This window comes from Meleagris gallopavo, chromosome 9 (genome assembly GCF_905368555.1).
Source record: "Meleagris gallopavo chromosome 9, MGAL_WU_HG_1.1, whole genome shotgun sequence".
Taxonomy (NCBI): Eukaryota; Metazoa; Chordata; class Aves; order Galliformes; family Phasianidae; genus Meleagris; species Meleagris gallopavo.
Window position 1 is genome coordinate 18448490 of NC_139412.1, and position 21154 is coordinate 18469643.

General features: G+C 36.6%; 1 protein-coding gene across 2 annotated transcripts in view; it reads right to left on the minus strand.

Moving 5' to 3' along the window:
• Positions 1–3841: 3841 nt before the first annotated feature.
• Positions 3842–21154, minus strand: part of FMR1NB (FMR1 neighbor) — a 70516-nt gene continuing 53203 nt past the window's right edge. For both annotated transcript variants that reach the window (XM_085231019.1, XM_085231018.1), the window contains one exon: positions 3842–6403. The gene's annotated coding sequence lies outside the window, so the exon portion shown is untranslated. The remainder of the gene's footprint in view (positions 6404–21154) is intronic.

Below are 21154 nucleotides of genomic sequence, written 5' to 3' on the forward strand. Positions count from 1 at the left end.
CCCAGGGAACATGGAGCACTCTGCTTACATGCTTCAATAAATGAAGTTAAATGGAACAAAAATGGACCAACAACCCCACCCTTATTTTTATTTACTTAAATTCTTAAGCAAACATTGTTACTTTCTTGATTATAAACCAAACAATTTTTTTGTAGGATATTTCTGAGAAGAGGACAAAATGTGGGTTTAGATGGATACAATAAATAACTTTTCTCAAGTAAAATTTTACTCACTTTATCAGGAAAATTAAATACTTCATATTGGAATTCTGTATAGAAAAGGATCCTAAGTGGATGCCACCCAGGTCCATACTCCCTCATGTAAACTTCAAAGATGGTCAGGGAAGGATGCAAAAATCTATAGAAAACAGGAGCTGCCAGTGTGTGCCAATGGAAAACAACCAATGCAGTGGTGATGCATGAATCTAGCAGCCGTCCACTCATTCACAAAAGGGAGAACAAGCACATGTACTGACTGCACCAAAATAAACTTTACAATAAATTCCACTTAGAAGTGTCAATCATTATGATCAGAGAGTCATAAGAAATGGAAATCTGTTTTCAGTTCAAATATGCACATTTGCAAATTTATCCACACAAACAGTCAGTGATCCTCAGATTCTCTTTTTTCAGAGAGGCACAAGATGTATCAAGCCAAGAAAAATAAGCTTGCCTGTGATTTATCACTCTGCTACATGGGTACAAAATCCTAAGAACCTGAATGAACAGCATAACTACAGAATTCTGCTATGGTATGATGAGTCTGAATCTAGCCAGATACGTTTTTTGAAGTAAATCATTTTTACAGTCATTACTGTTAATGACAATTGCTGAATTAATTTTAACTCTTAGTAAAAGAATCCTCTCTGGAGATTCCAGAATAAGATTCCAGAAAGCAGTTGATGGAATAGCAAAGGTTTATATTCCACTTGTGTTATCTTGGCTATTTGAATCTTCCATACATAAGGGGAGCGGGCTGAAGTGACAGTATATAAACTTAAACTTTAATAGCTGTTTTTAACATGCTTAAATTACATAATTCATAAAACTTTCCTACTCTATTCCATCTCACTGATTACTGGACTAGTGATCGAAGTATAATAATTGCAATTATTATAAGTATTAGTATAGTGTAGAAGTGAGAGAAGCACAAATTAAATGGGCCTGTGAAAATTCATGCACAAATATCTGATTCCTGATTCAGTGTGCCTGGACTTATATGTTAAAATACTTCATTTTGACATAAAGACATAGTGCTGAACTTAAAGAAACTTACTTCCTAGCTGCGTTTGTCAGTACTAGCTGGAAACTATGCATCTCAACTCCAAAATTCTTGAGAATATAAACTGAAAATAAAGTAGCTGTATACAACAGATGATGTAGTCAGATAACAGGTAAAAATAAAGAATTGAAAGGAAGAAATAAAAAGAAAAGTGATTAAAACACCAGCAGAATGTAAAGCTTTTCCTTGGTAATTACTACTTTATGCAAACTGTAATCATCCAAGAATTGTATGGTCAATGATGATGAAAGATTCCATTTCCAAGCTGTAACGCTGAAAATCTGGCTAATGATTTTGCACCTCTGTGCTATAGTTGCATATTTTCTTTTAAATTTTGATAGAATTAATTAACATATGAATAGTATATTTTAGGAATGGAAGAAAGGTTACTTTTTGCTTCTTTTGATTTGGAAGAGAGATACTTCTGTATGAAACAGGATTTCTATTGAACATTCATGGAAAAATGCTGTATGCATCACACCTGGTTCAAGGAGAAAGCGATGTTCTAAACAGATGACACTCAGGTAAGAATTAGCATTACGAATTTTATTACTTTTGTCAAAATACTGAGTGTAGTTGCAAATTCATAAATTTAACATTACATTCATACAACTTTCATAGACAATATTTTTTAACAAGTTAAATCTTGTTAAAAAAATGTAACATTCATTAGATAACAGAGATTCCCAGAAACATCATCAATAGTGTTAAAAGAAACTTCATGAAGTTCTGTAATGAAGCACAGCATCATAATATAAAGAAAACAGAGATGAGTGTTTCATTACCAACTAAAACGTTGTTGAAGCATAACTGATAAATGCATCAAGGTTTGCATTTTAGAAATAGTCTTGTCATTTATTTATTTTGTATAGCTATATCTAATGGTTACATTAGAAAGTTGAGTGGCGTTTCAAAGAGTAGGAAGAATCATTAGAAATAATATGTTGTATTTGATATTTGTGAAAGCATTCAAGCTTATTTTGTAAAAGCATTTAAGAGATTGGATGATGATTAGAAAGAAAGGAAAATACATCAATGTCTGGAAGCTAAATGCCTTGTAGAGTCATTTTAAAAGCCCAAATCTTCCTCACAGTTGAGATGACAAGAGAAACAAATACTGAACAGTCATGAACTCATAAAACTGGTTGTAGCTCTGTAAATTCAAATGTTTAACTTCCAAAGCTCGTGAGGAAAAGAAAAATGACTGTGTTTAAAAGGCTAGTGTTGGGTAAATTCAATAGCACCTATCACAATGGACTCTTTACTCTTAGCTACATACTTAACATTTGGTAGGAGAATTGGAAAACAGATGATGAATACCACTGTTCTGTTGTGGATTTCTCCTATGATTTTCTTTTTCCTTACTTACTTCTCTGATTTTTTTCTAATGTATATGCTGTCTTCCATTAATTTCTTCTGGTCCATTTTTTAAAAATATATGAAGGTAAAAGAAGAAAAGAGGTGCACAGTCATGTTTCCACACCCCTTATCAATTATGCTTAATGTTCGGTTTTTCAGGAAAAATCCTTCATGCGCACATGAATTTAAGGCCATTTTTGAAGGTTGCAATGCCCACTGGAATACAGATTCCATGAAAAATTTTCATTGCAAAGGAAGATAGAGGTAGTCTTCTCAATCTCCTCAGGGTTTCTTGAGAGACTGAATTATGCACTGAAAATCACATATGCTATTTCCTCATATTTAAAAGGTGCTTAAATTAGTCAAATTTTTCCCCCAAAGACATTGTGACGTTAAACAAAGTAATATTTATACTAAAAAAAATACATCAAGCATCAGATGAAGTATTGAATTTTCCTGCAAAATATTGCATTTCTACTATGACTAAGAAGACTTGAAACCAAAAACAGTGAAGTAAGAATAACGCTGTCTGAGAGTTGTGCCTATCATATAAAATTTCACAGATAGTATTTTTTTCATTGATTAATATCCCAAAAGGCCTTTGTTTTAAATATAATTTCTAATTACCTATGGTTTGTAAAGGCGAACAGCAATAATGTTGAGAAGAGCAGACAGCTGTTTAATGAATCGGATGGGAACACTGACCTGTAAACATGTACAGAAATGGATATGAACTTGTATAGTTTCATGGTCATGTAAAACAACTGGATTTGTTCAGATGGAGGATTTTCTTTGCTTAGTAATAAACATTGTGTAAACAGCTTGCTTTTAATCACAGGAAGCAGAATACAAGATTAAAACAAATGAACAAACAAACAAAAAAAAAACCCACAAACGGAAAAGATACTGTGAAAAAGTGAGATGAAGGACATGATTTTTTTTAAAGACTAGTTGTGTTGGCTCTTTTGAATGAAGAGTGAAATAGTGTCGTGAATTTTCCTTCAGTACACAAAGCTTGATACAAGGAAGACTGCATAAAACATTTGCCCCATTTTACAATATTAGAAGATTAATAAAAAATAAAGTCCTCTTCTTATATAACTTGTCCTGCTTACGTCTTTAGAATACTATTATAGCTGTGATTCCACCAAAGCATTTTTTTAAATTATAGCTGCGATTCCACCAAAACATTTTTTAAAAATTATTGTGTTTTTTTTTTTTTTTGTAATTGCTACATATGTTCATATTTAATGCATTCTTTAATGTGAACAAATTTCTGAAAGGATCTGTAATTCTCTGTGCAACTACTGGACTGCCTGGATTTAGCCATACATTGAGATCATCACACTTAACTCAATTTTCAGTGTGTTGCAAAGAGAAAAGCAGGTATATGAAGCAAAGATTTAAGGAAATGCCAGGCAGTCATCCTCATAGGTACCAAAGGAAAATATGCCATATTAGGGTGCTACCATCTGAGCACTAGAGCAACAGACGCATAATTTACAACATGGAGCACATTGGTTGCTCTGAAAGTAATACCTCTAATTTATTTCCATGAAAACTACAGCAGATACAAAGAGAACAATAACACTATGTGATAAAGATAATTCTCAGATAAAAAATTCTATTTTTTTCCACACAGTCATCACCATTGGTCAATTTGCTCAGATGGGTTGGTCAAGATGCTCTTCATTTCATGGTGTGACAGCTGTGCATAGCAGTCTGGAATGTGGCTTGTCTTTCATGTCTCTGTCACCACTGCTGAAATGCACCATCCACCCCTCACTGTGCTCACATCCTTCAGCAAGTGTCAATGAATGTCAGTGGGTGCCATTTTTTTCTGCATGGAGGAATTCAATTCCACACCGTTTCTTCATAAACACTTCCATGTCAGATACAGTTTTGTCAGACTGCCCCTCTGCTGCCATCTGTCATATGGCAGCAAATGTAATGGAATCTTGGTGGGAGGGTTCAGCCTCTACTGCCAAAAAATCAACATCAGACTCTGATGTCATGGGCCAGCATTACTTTAGAGCAGCCCTCACGCGATTCAGTTCTGAAGCAGAACTAAAGCCTTCATTCTTCTGCTACTCCAACAAATTTTATACCAATGTAACTGCATCTGTTTTTTAATTACCTGTGCTTTTTTTTTTTTTTTTTTTTTTTTTTTTTTCCCCAGAACAAGATCAGGCCCCAAAATGGTTAAACAATACATGGCAGAAAGGAATGCTCAGCCAGCCAACACCTCCAAAACAATCTTTGAATACTAAACAATGCACAGCAAAAACTAGAATGTTCTGTGTTGTCTTTAATCATTCACTACCACTTTTTAAAATGTAAATTCATGCCTTTGAGTCAGACTCCGTTGCCAAAAGCAACAGGTCTTAACAGATACATTTGAAACCTATTGTTTAGAACTGGCACTGGCTGTTCTTCCTCCTCCTGTAGCAGTAGGGAGGTTTTCCAGGTATGTGGGAGGCAAGTTCCTCAGAGCCATTATATTGCTTGTTCTCTGCATGATCTCCTTCATTAAATAATCTTTTAATGCAACATTAATAGTAATTGCAAGATTACAGTTCAAAATATTTGATAACATCACACTATGCTGTTGAAAAGCAACCGATCTCTTCTCTAAAGCTGGCTGTGGGGGGCAAGCCTACTGTGAAACTACCAATCCCTTTTACTGAAAGCACTGCAGCTCTTTTTGTTATTTCCATTCCCGGCCTGGATATATTACAGATGGTTCAAGCTGGCAATGGAGAGTGGAAGAAAGGAAAATAGCCAGTTAATATGTTTTTTTTATTACGAAGTTTTCAAAGGACATAAACATGGAATTTTGTAGTGATTCACAAAGTAGAAAACTGTTGATCACTTATTGAAGATGATATTTATGTACCAGTACTTGCATACATGATGTTTGTTGTCTCTTGAATATTTGTGAGTACTGCAGAAAAGTAAGGTTATTCAATTTTTACTTCTTTGAGCAATCTGCTTCTTCTACGATATTCTTCACATTTTAGATGATGTTGATTCTAAATTTGAATCTTGGTAATAAAACTAGTAACAATTACTTACCTGTAGAACTGATCTGGATCACAGCTGAAATTCTACTGGTTCCTTTGTTATTATTTTTGCTGTATAATAATCCCTTAACATTAACTCCTGACTGCTCTCAAATTGAGATAATCAAAGGCTGCATCAAGGAGTATGTCAAGACAGACGAATCCAGAAGGCACACAAATCATGTTTTCCACTTGCACAAAGGTGTTCATAAGATATTTTGTAAGAATCTCAAAACAGCTCAGGGTAAACAAATACTGAAAAAGGGCCTAAAGGAAAAGACCATATGACTGATAACATCAGTACAGATGAACTACTCGAGAATCACAAGAAAACCAGGTTAAAGACTACTGTTTATCTTCCCAATAAATTCAGTAGCATTCAGAAATTCCATAAGAACATTTTCTAAATGGGCTTAATTTAATACAACTAATTTTGAATAAATAATTCTTAATTGAACATAATTACCATAACTTGAATAACCTTTTAAGAACAGCTTTATTTTGGATTAAGGTAACAAAGATCCTAAATTCAGAAGGCAAGTAACGAGAAGATCTCTCCAAAGACCATGGAACATGGTTCTTCCTGGACATCACTGCCTTCCTGGACATCACTGCATTCCTGGACATCACTGCCTTCCTGGACATCACTGCATTCCTGGAAATCATTGCTGCCTATGATTTTAGTAAGGAGTTCTCAAATTCTGAAAGGAAGGAGAAAAAAATAAAAAGATTTCAGAGAAGCCAAGATTTTCCGATCACTTTCAGGAGGATGAAGTTGCTGTTCTGTGGCTAAAATAGCCAACTATTTCAGTGTAGTAGGCTTTTACAAAGATAGCTGAACTCTACTTTTGTTGTCTGCTTCCTTATCTTAAAGAAAATACATTTACAAAACAGATAGGTCCCCTGTTTCCAGAAAGGTGAGATTTGGCAGCCTAGCCAGACTGTCCCTGTATAACTAACATTCATGGTTAGCATAAAGCAAATGCCATCTGTAACATGTGTGAACATACAGATGGGGATGGTATGTCTACGCATGGCATTTTCAGCTAACCAGTTTTTTAGAATTAGAAAGAAATGTGCAGAAGTCAAGAGCATGGATAGAAGTCCAGCATGGAGTCACTAATCAAAGCTGAGTCAGTACAACAGATTATGAATTTAGAGGAAGCCCCATTAGCGTCAGGAATTTGCCAGTACGGAACAGATTTTTTAACCAAAGGACAGAGGCTGAAAAGGAGCCCAATAGAAGGGCAGCAAACACAAGATGTAGGGGTATAAATTTCATTCTAAGACCCATGTTGGTGACTAACTCTGGTCAGCATCATCACAGATGCTTCATCACTCAGACTGTGGAGTGAGAGGCCTATCACACTCCCTTAGCTATTGTTGACAGTTGATCATAAATCTTGCCATGTCTAATTCACATTGGCTCTATGAGGCCTGAAGTGCAGAAATAGTATACATGGGATGCATGGACAAACAATTAAATGCTGTATGGCAGGTGGAGACATTCCAGCAGCTGACTTCCTGAGCTGAAGGCAAAGAGAAGTAAGAAGTCTTCTCTCCATCACTGATAACAAAATTCCTATGAAATGACATAAATTTTATATATATGTGCGTGTGTTTATATATGAACAGTAATATTAATATCAAAGAAAATAAAATCAAATCATATCCCAGGGGACTTGTAATAATAGTGTTTTCTGCAAGTCTTATTAGTTAGAAATTCAGAAAAGAAGTAAAATGTTTTATAATTTATATGGTATGTACATACCGCTGAGTACGAAGAAATCTTTCTGCATGAAAAGCCAGCAAGTGGCACCTCATTAAACAGGACCTAGACTTAATCTAACTTGGAACAGATAAAAAAGAAAGGACTCATACGAAGCTATCTTGCCTGGGGGTTTAATCTCAAAGCTTTTGAGAATAACGAATGAATTAAGTAGGGCAAGTGATTAACAACAAAGAAGTGATCACATAATAAAAACAGAAATAGTACTGATTTTAGAGTAGTGTTTCCATTGCTTATGGACAAGACCCTGCTGTGCTATTTTTATTGTTTTAACTCTTAAAGAATAAATAAGTGAACCATATGACAGACGCATGTTCTCCAGGTTCAGATGGAAAGATGTGGGAAAAGGCTGTGAGTAGAATGCTTAATGATGCATAAATAATAGACTATCTGGATATCAATATATGTATCACTATGAGAATAAAATTCAGTCTATAGAACTCACCAACATTTTAAAACATATTTCTCTTAATGATGCAGATGTGGAATAAAACCCATCAAAATTACAATGCCTGAACCACAGCTGGTTTGCCTATCAGCTTAAGTACCACGAGGCATAGTTAGAAAACCATAACAGCACTTGGTGCTCAGTGCCTGGGCCTCCAGATGTCCCCTCCTGCTGTTAGGGGCTGCCTAGGCAGGAGGCAGTGCTACCTTTCTTGACTGTGCTCGGAAGCACAGTGACAGAACAGAGCTTTGCCTGGACTTGCGCTTATATGAGGTGTAGACAGGTACATAGCAGTGCCTACTTCCCCATAACTATTCCTGAAGGAAAATCATGAAACATATTATCTAGACTGCTCTCCTCAAGAGAGAGTTTCTGGCATTACATTTTTCACCTTCATTGTAAGATTAAACTACTTATGTATGACTGCATAATGTTAGATCACAACTTTTAGGAGAGCCTGAGGGAAACCCAATAAGTGGTCAAGTAACTCAGGGCAAACAACAAGAAGTCTAGGGAAATGTCTTTATGGCACAGTAAGCTCCCAGATTAGCCTACGTGGCATGAAGGACAAATATCCTATAGACTACCACAGAAACAGATAATTGCTCCCAGGTAAGCTTGGCAGCACTGAGCACTTTGCCACCAGTCTTCCACTTAAAAATGCCCAGTTTCTTGAGGTAAGAGGATTTAATAGCACTTTCTGGGTCATCGGTTCTTCTCATAGTATAAGTTGAGCAGTATAATCTGTTTTCATTTCACAAACAGCAACAGACCATAGACAGGTAGCATGGTGGCCAGCAGACTGAGCTTTGTGATCTTTTTATTTCCTAAGTGAAACTTGTGGACAAATAAGGTAGCAACAGAGTAGTGTATTTTCTTCTACTAAATGAAGGTACTGGTGCAAAAAGTGCTTCATGGTCTAAGAGGTACAAAATGAATTGCAGATAATCTTCCTCTCGTGGCCTAAAATTACAATTCTAGTGTACACTGAAGTATGTCTAATGGAGGGATATAAACACAAGCAGTTTGAAAGTGGAGATTTCAAGACAGAGATCACTAGAGAAAAGCCCAGATTTTCTCAAGGCCTTTGATTGGCTCATAAATTTTACTTCCTATTCACTAAAGCTTTCAGGATAAAGAAAGAGAGGATAAAGGCTATAATTGATGGTACAGTGCTCACAAGCCTCGACAGATGTGATCCCTCTTAATGAAGCATGTGGGCCTAATTTGGCATTACTTACTACTGGGAGGATCTTCTGCAGGGTATATTTCTAAATCTACGTTTGGCTGGCACCTGTGCCTTGTTGAAACTGGCATAGCACCTTCTGAGTGGGCATAATGCCATTCTAGCAGATGGGCACATAGGATGCCACAGATCTAGTACTGCATTTGCAACAAACTTAAAGTAGCAGGGGCTGGAGTCTCATTGCAGGAGAGCTGAGTAGGGAAGACATATCCAGAAACTGGCCACTCTAATCTGCTGCTCAGAGCAAGATGAGCTGGAGAAGATTGCCCAGGGCCACACCCACACATCCAGTCAGGTTTTTATTATTTCCAAAGATGGAGACTCCACAAACTCTCTGAGCCATTTGTTCCATGTTTGACCACCCTCACAATATTTAAAATAAAAAAAATAAAAAATAAAAATAAAAGTTTTTCTTATTTTTGAATGAAATTTTCTATATTTTAGTTTATACACATTGTCCCTTGTTTTGTTACTGATCATCCCTGAAAAGATCTCGGCTCCATCTGTCAGGTATTTATGCACACTAACAAGATCTCCCTGACCCTCCTGTTCTCCAAGCTGAGCAGTCCCAGCTCTCTCAGCCTCCCCTCCTATGACAGATGCTACAAACCCTTAATCATCTTAATGGCCCTTTCCTATACTCTCTCTAGTATGTCCATATCTTTCTTACGTAGGGGAGCTCAGGCCAGGACACACAAATGTAGCTTCTCCACAGGCAAGTATATGGGAAGATTGCCTCCCTTTGAGATGCTAGTAATGCTTTTTTGTGCAGCCCAAGGGACTGGTGGCTCTTGCCACAATGGTGCATTTCTGGAATATCTCAAAGTAATGAATATGAAGGGCACATTCACACATTTCTTAGGCCCAAATTATCTCTGAAAATCTAAAAAATATCCTCTGTGTTTGGGAAGTCATGGCTCTATCAAGTCAGGAGGGGAGATGAGGGAAACGAGAGTGACAAATACAGTTCACCTAGCACAGATCCCAGAAGGAAGTACCAATAAGTGGGTGGAGATACCAGAATTTAACCTGACTCCCAGCTAAATACACTTTATATAAAATCCATGAGCTATGCTGGGAAATGGAAAAAATTATCATCAGAAGATCACTAAATGATAGAACTGAAAAAATAACAAATACATATAACAAAAATACAAATACAAATAACAAAAACAACAACTTGGTTAATGTCAATGTACAACAGCTGACAGTTAGGTCCAGTACACTGGAATAGCCCAAAGTTTTTCTTTGTTCCTTAAGGCCTTACTTAACTCATTGGCTGTCACATCCAGTGGTACCTTCCTGTAGTGCCAATAAAAGAAACAGTTCACAGGTAAAACAAAACACATAATATGAGTTAAATCTTATTTTGTTGGGAAGATGTACTGGTTTAGGGGTTTTTGATCGTTTTTATTTATTTGTTTATTTATTTATTTTAATTAATTAATTAATTAAATCAGATCTCTTTTTATTTTTAACCTCTAAATCTATCGACAGAATTGTTATGGAATATATGCATTCACATCAACTGAAAATAATTTCACTGAACTAAGTAGAGTGGTGCAAGATATGAGCCCAGAGCTGTTATTCTGCTGATCAGCTGCAGGATTATATGAAGAGAGACAGCAAGCAAGCTACTAGATTTTAATCTTTTCTTTTTTTTTTTTTTTTCCCCCCTCACACTAGTGATCACTTTGCTAGGAGTGCAAGCATCTTCAGAAATAGAGATCACTGGAGCCCATAACTTTGTTTTATCTGTTTCTTTTTTTTTCCTAGTTCTTGGTGCAAAGGGTGCTCCTCTGACTGAAAGGTATCAGCTGAAAGGAAATAATTCATCCTAGATGACAAAATGGTTCATAAATTGTATCCTAATAAAACATTGCTCCAAACTCACAAATTACAGAGATTGAAGTGACCCTGTATGCACGGGTCACTTCATGATTTGCATGATATTCATTGTGTTAAGGTTGAAAACAACATCTTTACTCTAAACCTAACAGATTTATTCTAAGTTGCACTAATAAAATGTATTAGCAAACAAAGGCCAGTGGAAACTACAGCACACAGAATATGCAGAAAAATAACAGACTTTGAGAAAAAAAAGATCAAATCTACTTCAAGCTGGCATAGCTTGAGCATTCTGATGAGCAAGTGGCTCATCAGAACATCATTCTAACAAACGAAATCTATTATATAACCAGAAGCATAGTCATCTATTATGCTCAGTATTGAAGCAAAACGGCACTTAAGGAAAGCAATGCAGAACAAAACTATATTAGTTTCTTGGATCACTTTTAATGACATGAAATTGAAAGTGTGATGTTTCTGTGCTCATCTTCTTATCTTTTAAACCTGTATTTTGAATGCAAAAATTCTAGCAAATTAAAATGCAACTGCTACCACTTATTTACACCATGATAATCTAATTCTGATGCCTTTGCATCTTATTTTGTAGTTTTTAGAACTGACCTGCAGTGTCAATAATTCAAGAAAGTCTGAGACTTCAAGGCATTTTGTTATGACACAGCCTTGGTCTTTGCTAATGGATCCAAGACTTTCAGAGTTTGTAATAGGTTTTTAAACCTCTCACTGTACCATAAGGAAAATATGACCCACTCACAAATTAAAACACACACACACATTCAAAATTACACAAATTGACAAGGAGTCAAAGATAGCATATGATTTTTAAGTTATATTAGCATATGAATAGCATATGAATATTAAGTTAAATATTCTGGATGAAGTCCTTGAACTGCTTGAAAATCAAACCCAGGACTGTTGCACCTCAACTCACAGAATCATTCCTTCCCCTAGACTGCCGTGAGCACCCCTACTCATCTTCCTATATAACTTCAATTTTTGTATTGCAAAGACAAATTTTATAAGTTGCTGTGATTTCTAGCCATATACATACAGTTAAAACTGCTTCCTATAAGGAATCCTAAATTGTCTCTGAAAATATCATCCAAAGATATCATCAACAGCACATTTATCAAATGAAGATTTTTTGTGCAGATTATCTGGACGTACAAAGTTCTTGTAGTTAGTATATTGAATAAATGAACTTTCAGGGAAAAAAAAGGACATTCAGTGAGCCAGTTTTTCCTCTACCAGTGAAGCAGTAAAAAGCTAGATGGCTGTTTTTCTCTCTGTCTGTCTCAGATGTATTTATTCCACTCTTGCACTTACATAAACATCCTGTGTATTAATGTTTACTTTTAAACACAGCCCTTAAGAAGGTTTGATTTAAGTACCCAACATAAGCTTGCATTTCACGCTCATGGAGAAAAGAATACAATGAAAACAGAATATGTAAAGAAGGCAATTCACGAACAGTCTACAAAACACACTGTAAAATCAGAGACACAGAGGCATTTTGAAAATAGCAGATCTCTGCTATGGTATTCAATTTAAACTCAGTGATAATCATATAAAATATGTGTGAAAGACAAAACTGTTTTTCTTTTTTGTCTCAAAGCTTGCTTTGTGAGGCCTTTCTGGTGATAAGACTAATTGACAACTGCTAATTATCTAGGGGGGTGAGTGGTGGATGTCACTGTGCCACAGTACTTCTGCTTATGATTGTAAAGATAAGCAGAAGTGGGACAAGCAGCCTTTTTCGGGGATGCAGGTTGAAGGATCTGACCACTGCAAAAGTCAGTAATGATTGTGCATGGCAACCAAAGCACCACTCCCTGCTGGCTTATCTGTTGGGTCAGATATGTCACACTAACAGAAAAGAAGAAAAAACAAGTGAGAAATAGGGAACAAAAGGCCCTCACTAAACTAAGGACTTTGGAGAAGAACTCCCAAAGAAAAGAAAACTCTGATGGAGGAATTCCCTGAGGGGAAAAACCTCTTTGGAAGAACCCCAGGGCCTGTTTGGTGTGAAGCTTCCTGGTTCTCTCCCATCCCCCACAGTGACGAGTTCCTGAGATCAACAGATGTAAAACCTGGCTGGATCCATGGTGGTGACTATCTCTCTCTTGCTCTCTACAAAGACTCCTTGCTTTTTTTTCCTATCTCTTTTCTATCACCCATCTTCCCTTCCCCATATCCCTAAGCAACAAGGATTTGTAATAAACTGGTCAGGCTAACATTTGACCTGTTGTGCCTTAATCTCACCATCAGGTATACATGTACTAAAAGAACCTTCTCTCCCTCCTATAAATTGGAGCGAGACAATATGTTAATGTTAGTCTCTAACCATGTGTTTTATGCACCCTTTTGTATGTTATGAGATAGATAGAAAATCAGTGAATTAAATCCACTATGTGAAAAATGTCTGCTTTTATGATACTTGGCAAAAAATCAGGTGCTGGATGATAACGTTAGACTTCAATTCAGTATGGATAAGGCAGAGGTAATGGTGGTTGGCAAATGAAAGTTTTTGAAGAACTGGCAAGGTTGAAGAGTACTCTTTTGCCTGAGAGCATCTGCTAATCCATGGTGAAATCACTTTATAATAAAATCTCAGGTTATCACTCTTCCTTGCCCCTGGGTTTTATGTAGCAAAAAGAATCTATCAAGCACTGCTGTATGTTGCTTTTATCAACAGTTTCTCTATTTTCCCCTCTGATTCAACTTCTGTCCAGTTTACCTGATGCCATTTTTGGCTCAAATTGAACTTCTGACTATAGTTAAGTCCTGCTGACAGGCTTTGGTAAGAACAGAGCAGTGCTGCATCCTTGGAGCAACACAATCTGCTGAACAGCATGCTACGGCTGAATTCTCTCCTCCCCCACACCTACACCCAGCAATGTAACTTTTGCACCACTGTTCACAACCAGCAAATGAAAAACAGCAGGAATGTAATAAAAGTAAGCAGCTGTTTAGTCTCAGATTCCTGCTGCAAACACTGTTTGCAGTTCATGCACAGCCGCACACAGGTTTGCTATGGGAGGCTCCAGTGTCCGAGGAAGCCTTCTTCTGTCCTTTACACTCTCCAAAGTGCTGTTGTGCACTCTTCAGCCTCTCTCTCACTATTCCGTGGATCTGCTGCTATGTATGCTTAGATTTGGTCAGGTCAACATCTTTGAGAAGTAAGTGCTCCCCTTCACCCACTGTGCCCTTCATACTCTCAACACACAATGCAGACTGTGCAGGGGCCACCATATCTTAGCAAGTATTTAATAATTATATATATATACACACATATATATGTGTGTGTAAATATACATATATAAAAGTATGCATGCCTCAAATAATTTTGACCTAGATAGAAGACGCTCTTATTAAATTGCCGCATCTATTACCAAGGAGAGAAAGTCAAGTAGGCTATAGTACTCCATGGGTTTCTTTCACAAGCTTTCTCTTAAAGGGAAGTTTTTGAAACATTGTTCTCTCTCATCAAAGAAGACGAGAAAGAATAGGATTAGTGTGAAGAGAAGGATTTCTTTGAATAGGCAAGATATAATTACACATTTTCTACAAAACATGTTGGAAAATGCAATATTGGATAGTGCGAGTAAGCTAAAAGTTTTCATTATATTTTAATAGAGAGTTCTCTTAAGATTATATATAGTATATAGTTGTATCTGTAGGCACTTCTCTCACATAAAAATAATTGAAAAGAAATCAAAGAATAAACTCTTCCACCTTAATCACTAAGGAAGCCTGATAAAGAAGGACAATATCTGGTTAGCTACAAATTTTCCATCTCATTGTTTCTTGAAAAATAAACTTTTATAGTTTTAAGTTGAAGGAGGGAAGATTTAGGTTGGAAATCAGGGGGAATTTCTTTACTATGTGCTTTACTATGTTCTCTCTATGAGAGTGGTGAGGTGCTGGATCAGCTGCCCAGAGTGGTTGTGGATGCCCCATCCCTGGTGGTCTTCAAGGCCAGATTGGATGGGGCCCTGGGCAGCCTGGTCTAGTATTAAATGGTGGACCTGCACATGTCAGGGGGGTTGGAGATTTTGGAGATTAATGATCCTTGAGGTCCCTTCCAACCCGGGCCATTCGGTGATTCTGTGATTCTGTGTGATTATAATGAACATACTCGATACAAGCTGTGCAGAGCAAGCATCTCGTCCAAAAATGCACAGAGCAATAGTAAAAATCAAGCATGGACTCAACGACATCTGTTGTGGCATTGTTATCAAATGCCATATTTTTTATACAAATCTCTAACAGTCACTACTTTTTTTGTGTGTGGAAATACTAGCTCATCTGCAGTTTCTAAACGTTGGCATACAAGGCCTGACAGATGCTTTGGTTTTACCTCATCTTCAACTTACTTGGCTTCTCTTTACACTAGCTACAGCTCAGCAAATTATTCGTCTGCTTTGGAAAGCCAACAAAATGCCATCTGTCTCTGCATGTTTGTCAAAACTAATATTGTAGTAGAAAAAAAAATATGATCTGAAATTGTACCTGGCAACTATGTGGTGAAGTCAAGTATTCTGTTAGGTGCTCATCTACATAAATTTCAGTTAGTGGACACCTACCTACCATATCGTGCTCTCAGCCTAAAGAACAGTCACTCTCTGAACTTTCTGGTGTATAACTATTTGTCATGCCATTGATTGACACCAATTATGGCTCAGAATGCAAATTGAGGTAGTTTCTTGCCAACTGATATTCCAAGGTCACTGTGATTCGAATATGAGTAGCTTTTGTTTTTTCTTATAAAAATGAGGAGCTGAATACATGTAGGAGACAGGTGGAAAGGTCAAAGAAAAAGAGAACAAGATTACATCAGTATAGTTCAGCATGCAATCAGTTTGGTCCAACAGCTGCAAGATTTGACACTGAGACTTCAAAGAAAACAAAACATGAGTGAGGTCTTATTAGATAAAGCAGAAAAGAAAAAAAGGTATGAAAAGCCCTGATTGTTCTACTTTTAATCTAACAGAGAAGAGCTAGATCCTCAGAGTGTCTCTTCATTTCTAAGTACCATGGAAAATTCCTCATCAACTAGTGAAGCGCAGCCTGAAGTAAATAACTCCTACAGATACAGGTAACTAAGCTTTATTTTCTATACTGAAGACATTTTTTAATACCCAACTCCAGAGCTAAAATACATTTTAGAGCTAAAATTGAGATTATCCTATGGATCAGCAATAGAGATCTGGTCAAAATCAAATCAACACTAATTTTTATTTCACATTAAAATTACTACAGAATGCGTATCAGTTTCCGTCTACAGTGTGAGACACATTTAGCTGGGGACTAATTTTTTCCAAAATTGCATAAACATAGCTAACATAATATTTAATATGAGAAGCCTTAACTCCAAAATCTTCTATCCTTCATGGATTTTCAAGTTGAAATTATTCCTGTTTTGCACAGATGTATGATAATAATAAGGTTCCCTGTTGATACAAATGTGAGTTTATTTAAAGCAATTAAGGGTAGAAGATCATTAAAATGAGAAAAAAAAAAGAGATAAATGGCTTTTATTTTCCCTACAGAAATGCATTCTTAAGTTTAACTTAAGAAAATCCACACCTACTCCTAAGTTTCTACCAGTTTTCCTTTAAGTCCATTTGTCAAGATTATTTTTTAATTTAAAATATTTATGCAAAATATCGCTTTTCAAGCAGTTCTAGAAAGTTCTACTAAATATTCCTTACAGGCACTCTCTGCCTGTGCTCTAGTGAGCAGTCCTGTAGCATTTGCCTTGAGAGTGATGTTACTTTAAGTTGTGTTCTGCTAACCCTTTGAACTGTCACCATAATGTAGAAATAAGAAATCTTTATATCCCACTACAGTTCCTTTCTGCAGAAGAAGTAGTATGCATTGCCTATGTTACATTCACACCTCATCTAAGTGAGTAGAAAAGAAGAGAAAGACAGAGAAAGCTCAGTGCTTCCTCTTTTCCTTCAAGAATTCCTTTTTTTCTTTGATACAACATTCTCCCTTGTGTTCTTGGGTACACTATATTATCATGAGCTCCATCAGAAAAGACCTCTTCCATCTATCTACAAAGAAATCATTAAAAAACAGTAATGTCTTGGCTTCACTGTGTAGTTGGTTTCTCCTTGTATGTTCTTGCTCCCAGCAGTGTTAAGTCCATGTGTAGCTCTTATTCACAGGAAATCCTTTTAGTCTTACAATGAGGTCTTTGTAGAGAGTCTTTGGTGTTATTCTTCTGTATTTGCAAGGACTCTTGAATACCAGGCTGTCTAGGACACAGTATCTGGGGGAATAACTAATATAGGCTAAATGTAAACTAATTTTTGGGAACAAAAGAAGCCTTCAAGATAAATGTAAAGTTGCAACAGGCTGTTTTTACAATGAGAGTGAGTGATACTTACGATTCTTTTGCACTTAATGAGCTAAAGCAGCAGAGACTAAAGAAACCCTCTAAATTATTTGGATGTTAAATAAAAATCCAATTTACATCTTGTGGAAAGAAAGAGCTGTGGTTCAGCTATAGAATCAGGGTGCATAAGCAATGAAAATAAACAGTCTTTTAGACCTAGATCCTAAACCGATAACAGTTTATTATATAAAAGCCAAACATAGAAAATAAGGAAAAGAATAAAAGGAAATGCTAAAAGGGGAGGGGAGTGGATGGGAGTGGATGGAGAGAGAGGGGAAGGGAGGGGAGGGAGAGGAGAGGAATGGGAAAGGGAAAGGGAAAGGGAAAGGGAAAGGAAAAGGGAAAGGGAAAGGGAAAGGGAAAGGGAAAGGGGAAGGGGAAGGGAAACGGAAAGGGAAAGGGAAAGGGAAAGGGAAAGGGGAAGGGGAAGGGAAATGGAAAGGGAAAGGGAAAGGGAAAGGGAAAGGAAAGGGAAAGGGAAAGGGGAAGGGGAAGGGAAAGGGAAATGGAAATGGAAAGGGAAAGGGAAAGGGAAAGGGAAAGAGGTAGGAAAAGCGGAAGGGAAAGGGAAAGGGAAAGGGAAAGGGAAAGCGGAAGGGAAAGGGAAAGAGAAAAAAAGAGAATAAGACCCTTGGGAGATCAAGAGGTTTGCTCAGTGTTACCATCCATGTAAAACTGTACCCATTCTAGAGAAATTGATACACTTTTCTACTATTCCAATTTGAGTCAAGACCCGTCAGAAGGTATCAGTTCACAATGAAGCTGATGTGGCAGCACGTTACATAGAACTACAGCAGCAGCTAGTTCTTCTTACCACTGTTGCTCAGAAGTGCCCATCTTTCAAGCACCTAAGAGTCACTCCATGAATACTTGGGAAAAAGACAATACACTGCAAGAGACCGAAACCAGCAGAAACGCAATAGAAGAGCTATGAAAAGATTTGCAGTATAGAGGACTTCAGCCAAGTATTTTCAGTGTTTTTCATCTTGCAAAGTCCCACCTGCACCAGTCAGGAAAGTTTTTTCATTTCTTGGTTTGTTCACAAGCAAAAGCTGTAACTTTGCATTGCTCAGTTCCAAACAATAAATACCAGCAGAACTTTGACAGTTACCATTGTGGAATATATTTTGGAGTCTATACATTTTTCTTTGTTGTTCTACAATCTGAGGTTATTTGGGTCAAAGATTTTATACTTCTTTGAAGACCATGTTTGCCCCTTAAGTAAAAGGAATGCTGGTTTGTGTATACAAATAAATATTGACTATTTGTCTTCTTGAAAAGTATGATTTTCTAGATGGCAAAGTAGTTTTAAAAAGTGAAAATACACTACAACCAAAAATAATACATACAAACACATTTTCCCAAACATATATGCTATACTTTAATGAAAATTGGAGATCTGTGTTTCTATTCTATTTCATATGAATAATCAACATACTGAGCTAATAGGAGGAGGATGGAAAGGAGTTTCTATGACATAGTCATTTTACCTCATTTCTGAAAGAAATAAGTCATAAACCCAAACACAAAGATGGAGGAGTAAGCTCAGGCTACAGATAATGAAGTTTCCCAAGACAGATAAGCTAATCTAATGCTTGGATGAAACACCTTTTAGGTAATTATTGAACACAAATTTTTAGAGCAGAATGCTGTGTTCAGACTGCAAAAGGTAGGTTTTTCGCTATGGTGACTGTAAAATTCTCACTAAGCTACCAAGATTATATCTTCCTTTTATCTTCTTTGTTTGATCCTATAAATACTGAAGAAAAGACATGATGAATCAATGAGTGATTCAGATTTTGCCTTCAGTGTTTATTATAGGCATTTATCTATTTTTTGTGTCTGGAGTTTTCTATCCTACTGTAAATTTATCGTACTGCTTCTGAATGTTTTTTGTTGCTTTTTTTCTTCTTTCACTATACTCCCCCAGTACTCTATTGATTTTCCCATTTTTACAAATAAGCATAGCAGTAAATAAAATTACAAAAGTTGAGAACAGAATCATAGCTGAATAAAGCTCATCAAGAATAAAAATTATTGGCTAGACTGGAGACATTACAGCTCCCTCGTGAATATTCTTTATTATGAAGTGAAAATACAATTAGTAAAGCACAAGAATATTAGAGCCTAACTTCTATTTCCTGTCTTGATTCAGATGTTCTGTGGTCACAGATGGTGTATTTAAAATAACTGAACAATATTACTTAAGATTACGGTAAAATAGAGGTGTTTAAATCCTTATGCATAGCTGCTTAACAAGAGGTCATTGCATAACACTTCCATCACTGTCACGGTTTCATGCATTGTATGTGTATTGATATTAATCTCTCAGGTTGGCAGAGAAATGTAAAAATTGAATGTTGGGAAATTTATTTTTTTTATTTCTTGGATTGAAAGACTCAGTTATGCATTACATATAGAAATTATATTCTCCTGAATGTTCGTTGTAGCTTAGGATGCTAAGTTCATCTTCCAAAGTGTTATGGAGTTATTTTGTGACTATCAGTGTTTGCCAGATCAATGCACTCTGATCAGAAGTGATGCTAGAACTATTTCACATTGCAAGAGAAGATCCAGCTTGGTACTTCCTACTGCTAAGTTTCTGATTACCCCTGATGGTCTTCTGATACTTGAAAATAAAAAGCATACAAAATATATAATTAATGGTTTTCTGACAAAAACTATTTAGATCTGTTTCAAAGTTAATGTGCTGTTGTTTTCTTCAAATATTTTCAAATGCTGAAAAGATTTTAAAGATGTATATTTTTTCTAAAAAAAATAATTTCACTAGGCCTGAAAAACTCGCTGTAAGAAACATTTTCAAATAATACATTTGCTAATGCATTCTCTGCTCTTCTTACGCATAAAAACTCCCTTAAAAAGTTAACAAAATATAATATAAAGTGACAATACCTTAATATTTCTAATACCTTAGAAGTACTTTTTGAATGACACAAAGTGATGTAACTCGCTTCCCCGGGCCCGAGAGGGAGGTGCCGCCACGAGCTCCGCTTCAGTACCTCGGCCAGCGCCCGCGGGGCTGTGCGGGGCGGGAGCCGGGCTCTTGGATGCACCAGCGTTTGGCAACGACCTCTCCAGGATACTGCCAGGAGCTAACCAAAGCTCATGCCTTGACATTGACTACTTTTTTTTTTTTTTTTTTTTTTTTTGCATTGCCTCCAATCCCATTTTGCCCCTAGTTTTCCTTTAACTCTGGAGCAAGAGCAGCAAGCGGAAAAGGAGAGGCGTTGGCAACAGCATTGCCTTGCTCCTGTATGTTCAGTGGCTTGGGCAGCATCTGCACAGCTGCCTTGATCTTTGCCCTTGCTCAGAAAACACATTTTTCATTCCTTTTGTGAGATGCATTTGAAAAACTAAAATACTGAACAAGATAGGTAATAAATGAACAACAAAGAAAAAGACACATAATGGAGACAGAACTGAAGGAAAACATAAAATCAAAGTTGATAAATATTGTTGGTTTTTTTTTCCTGCTCACTCTGGCATAAGGACCACAATACTATATTCTTGTGCCTTTTTCAGGGGGAATAACAATAGGGCATGGGGACAAACTTTAGGACAGCTAAAGAGAAAGTACTTCATGGCAAGATGAGCTCATTGGAAAGAAAAAAAAAAGAAAAAAAAATGATATTCTTAGCTGAAAATAGAGAGTGTGGTTGAGAAATTGCTGGACATG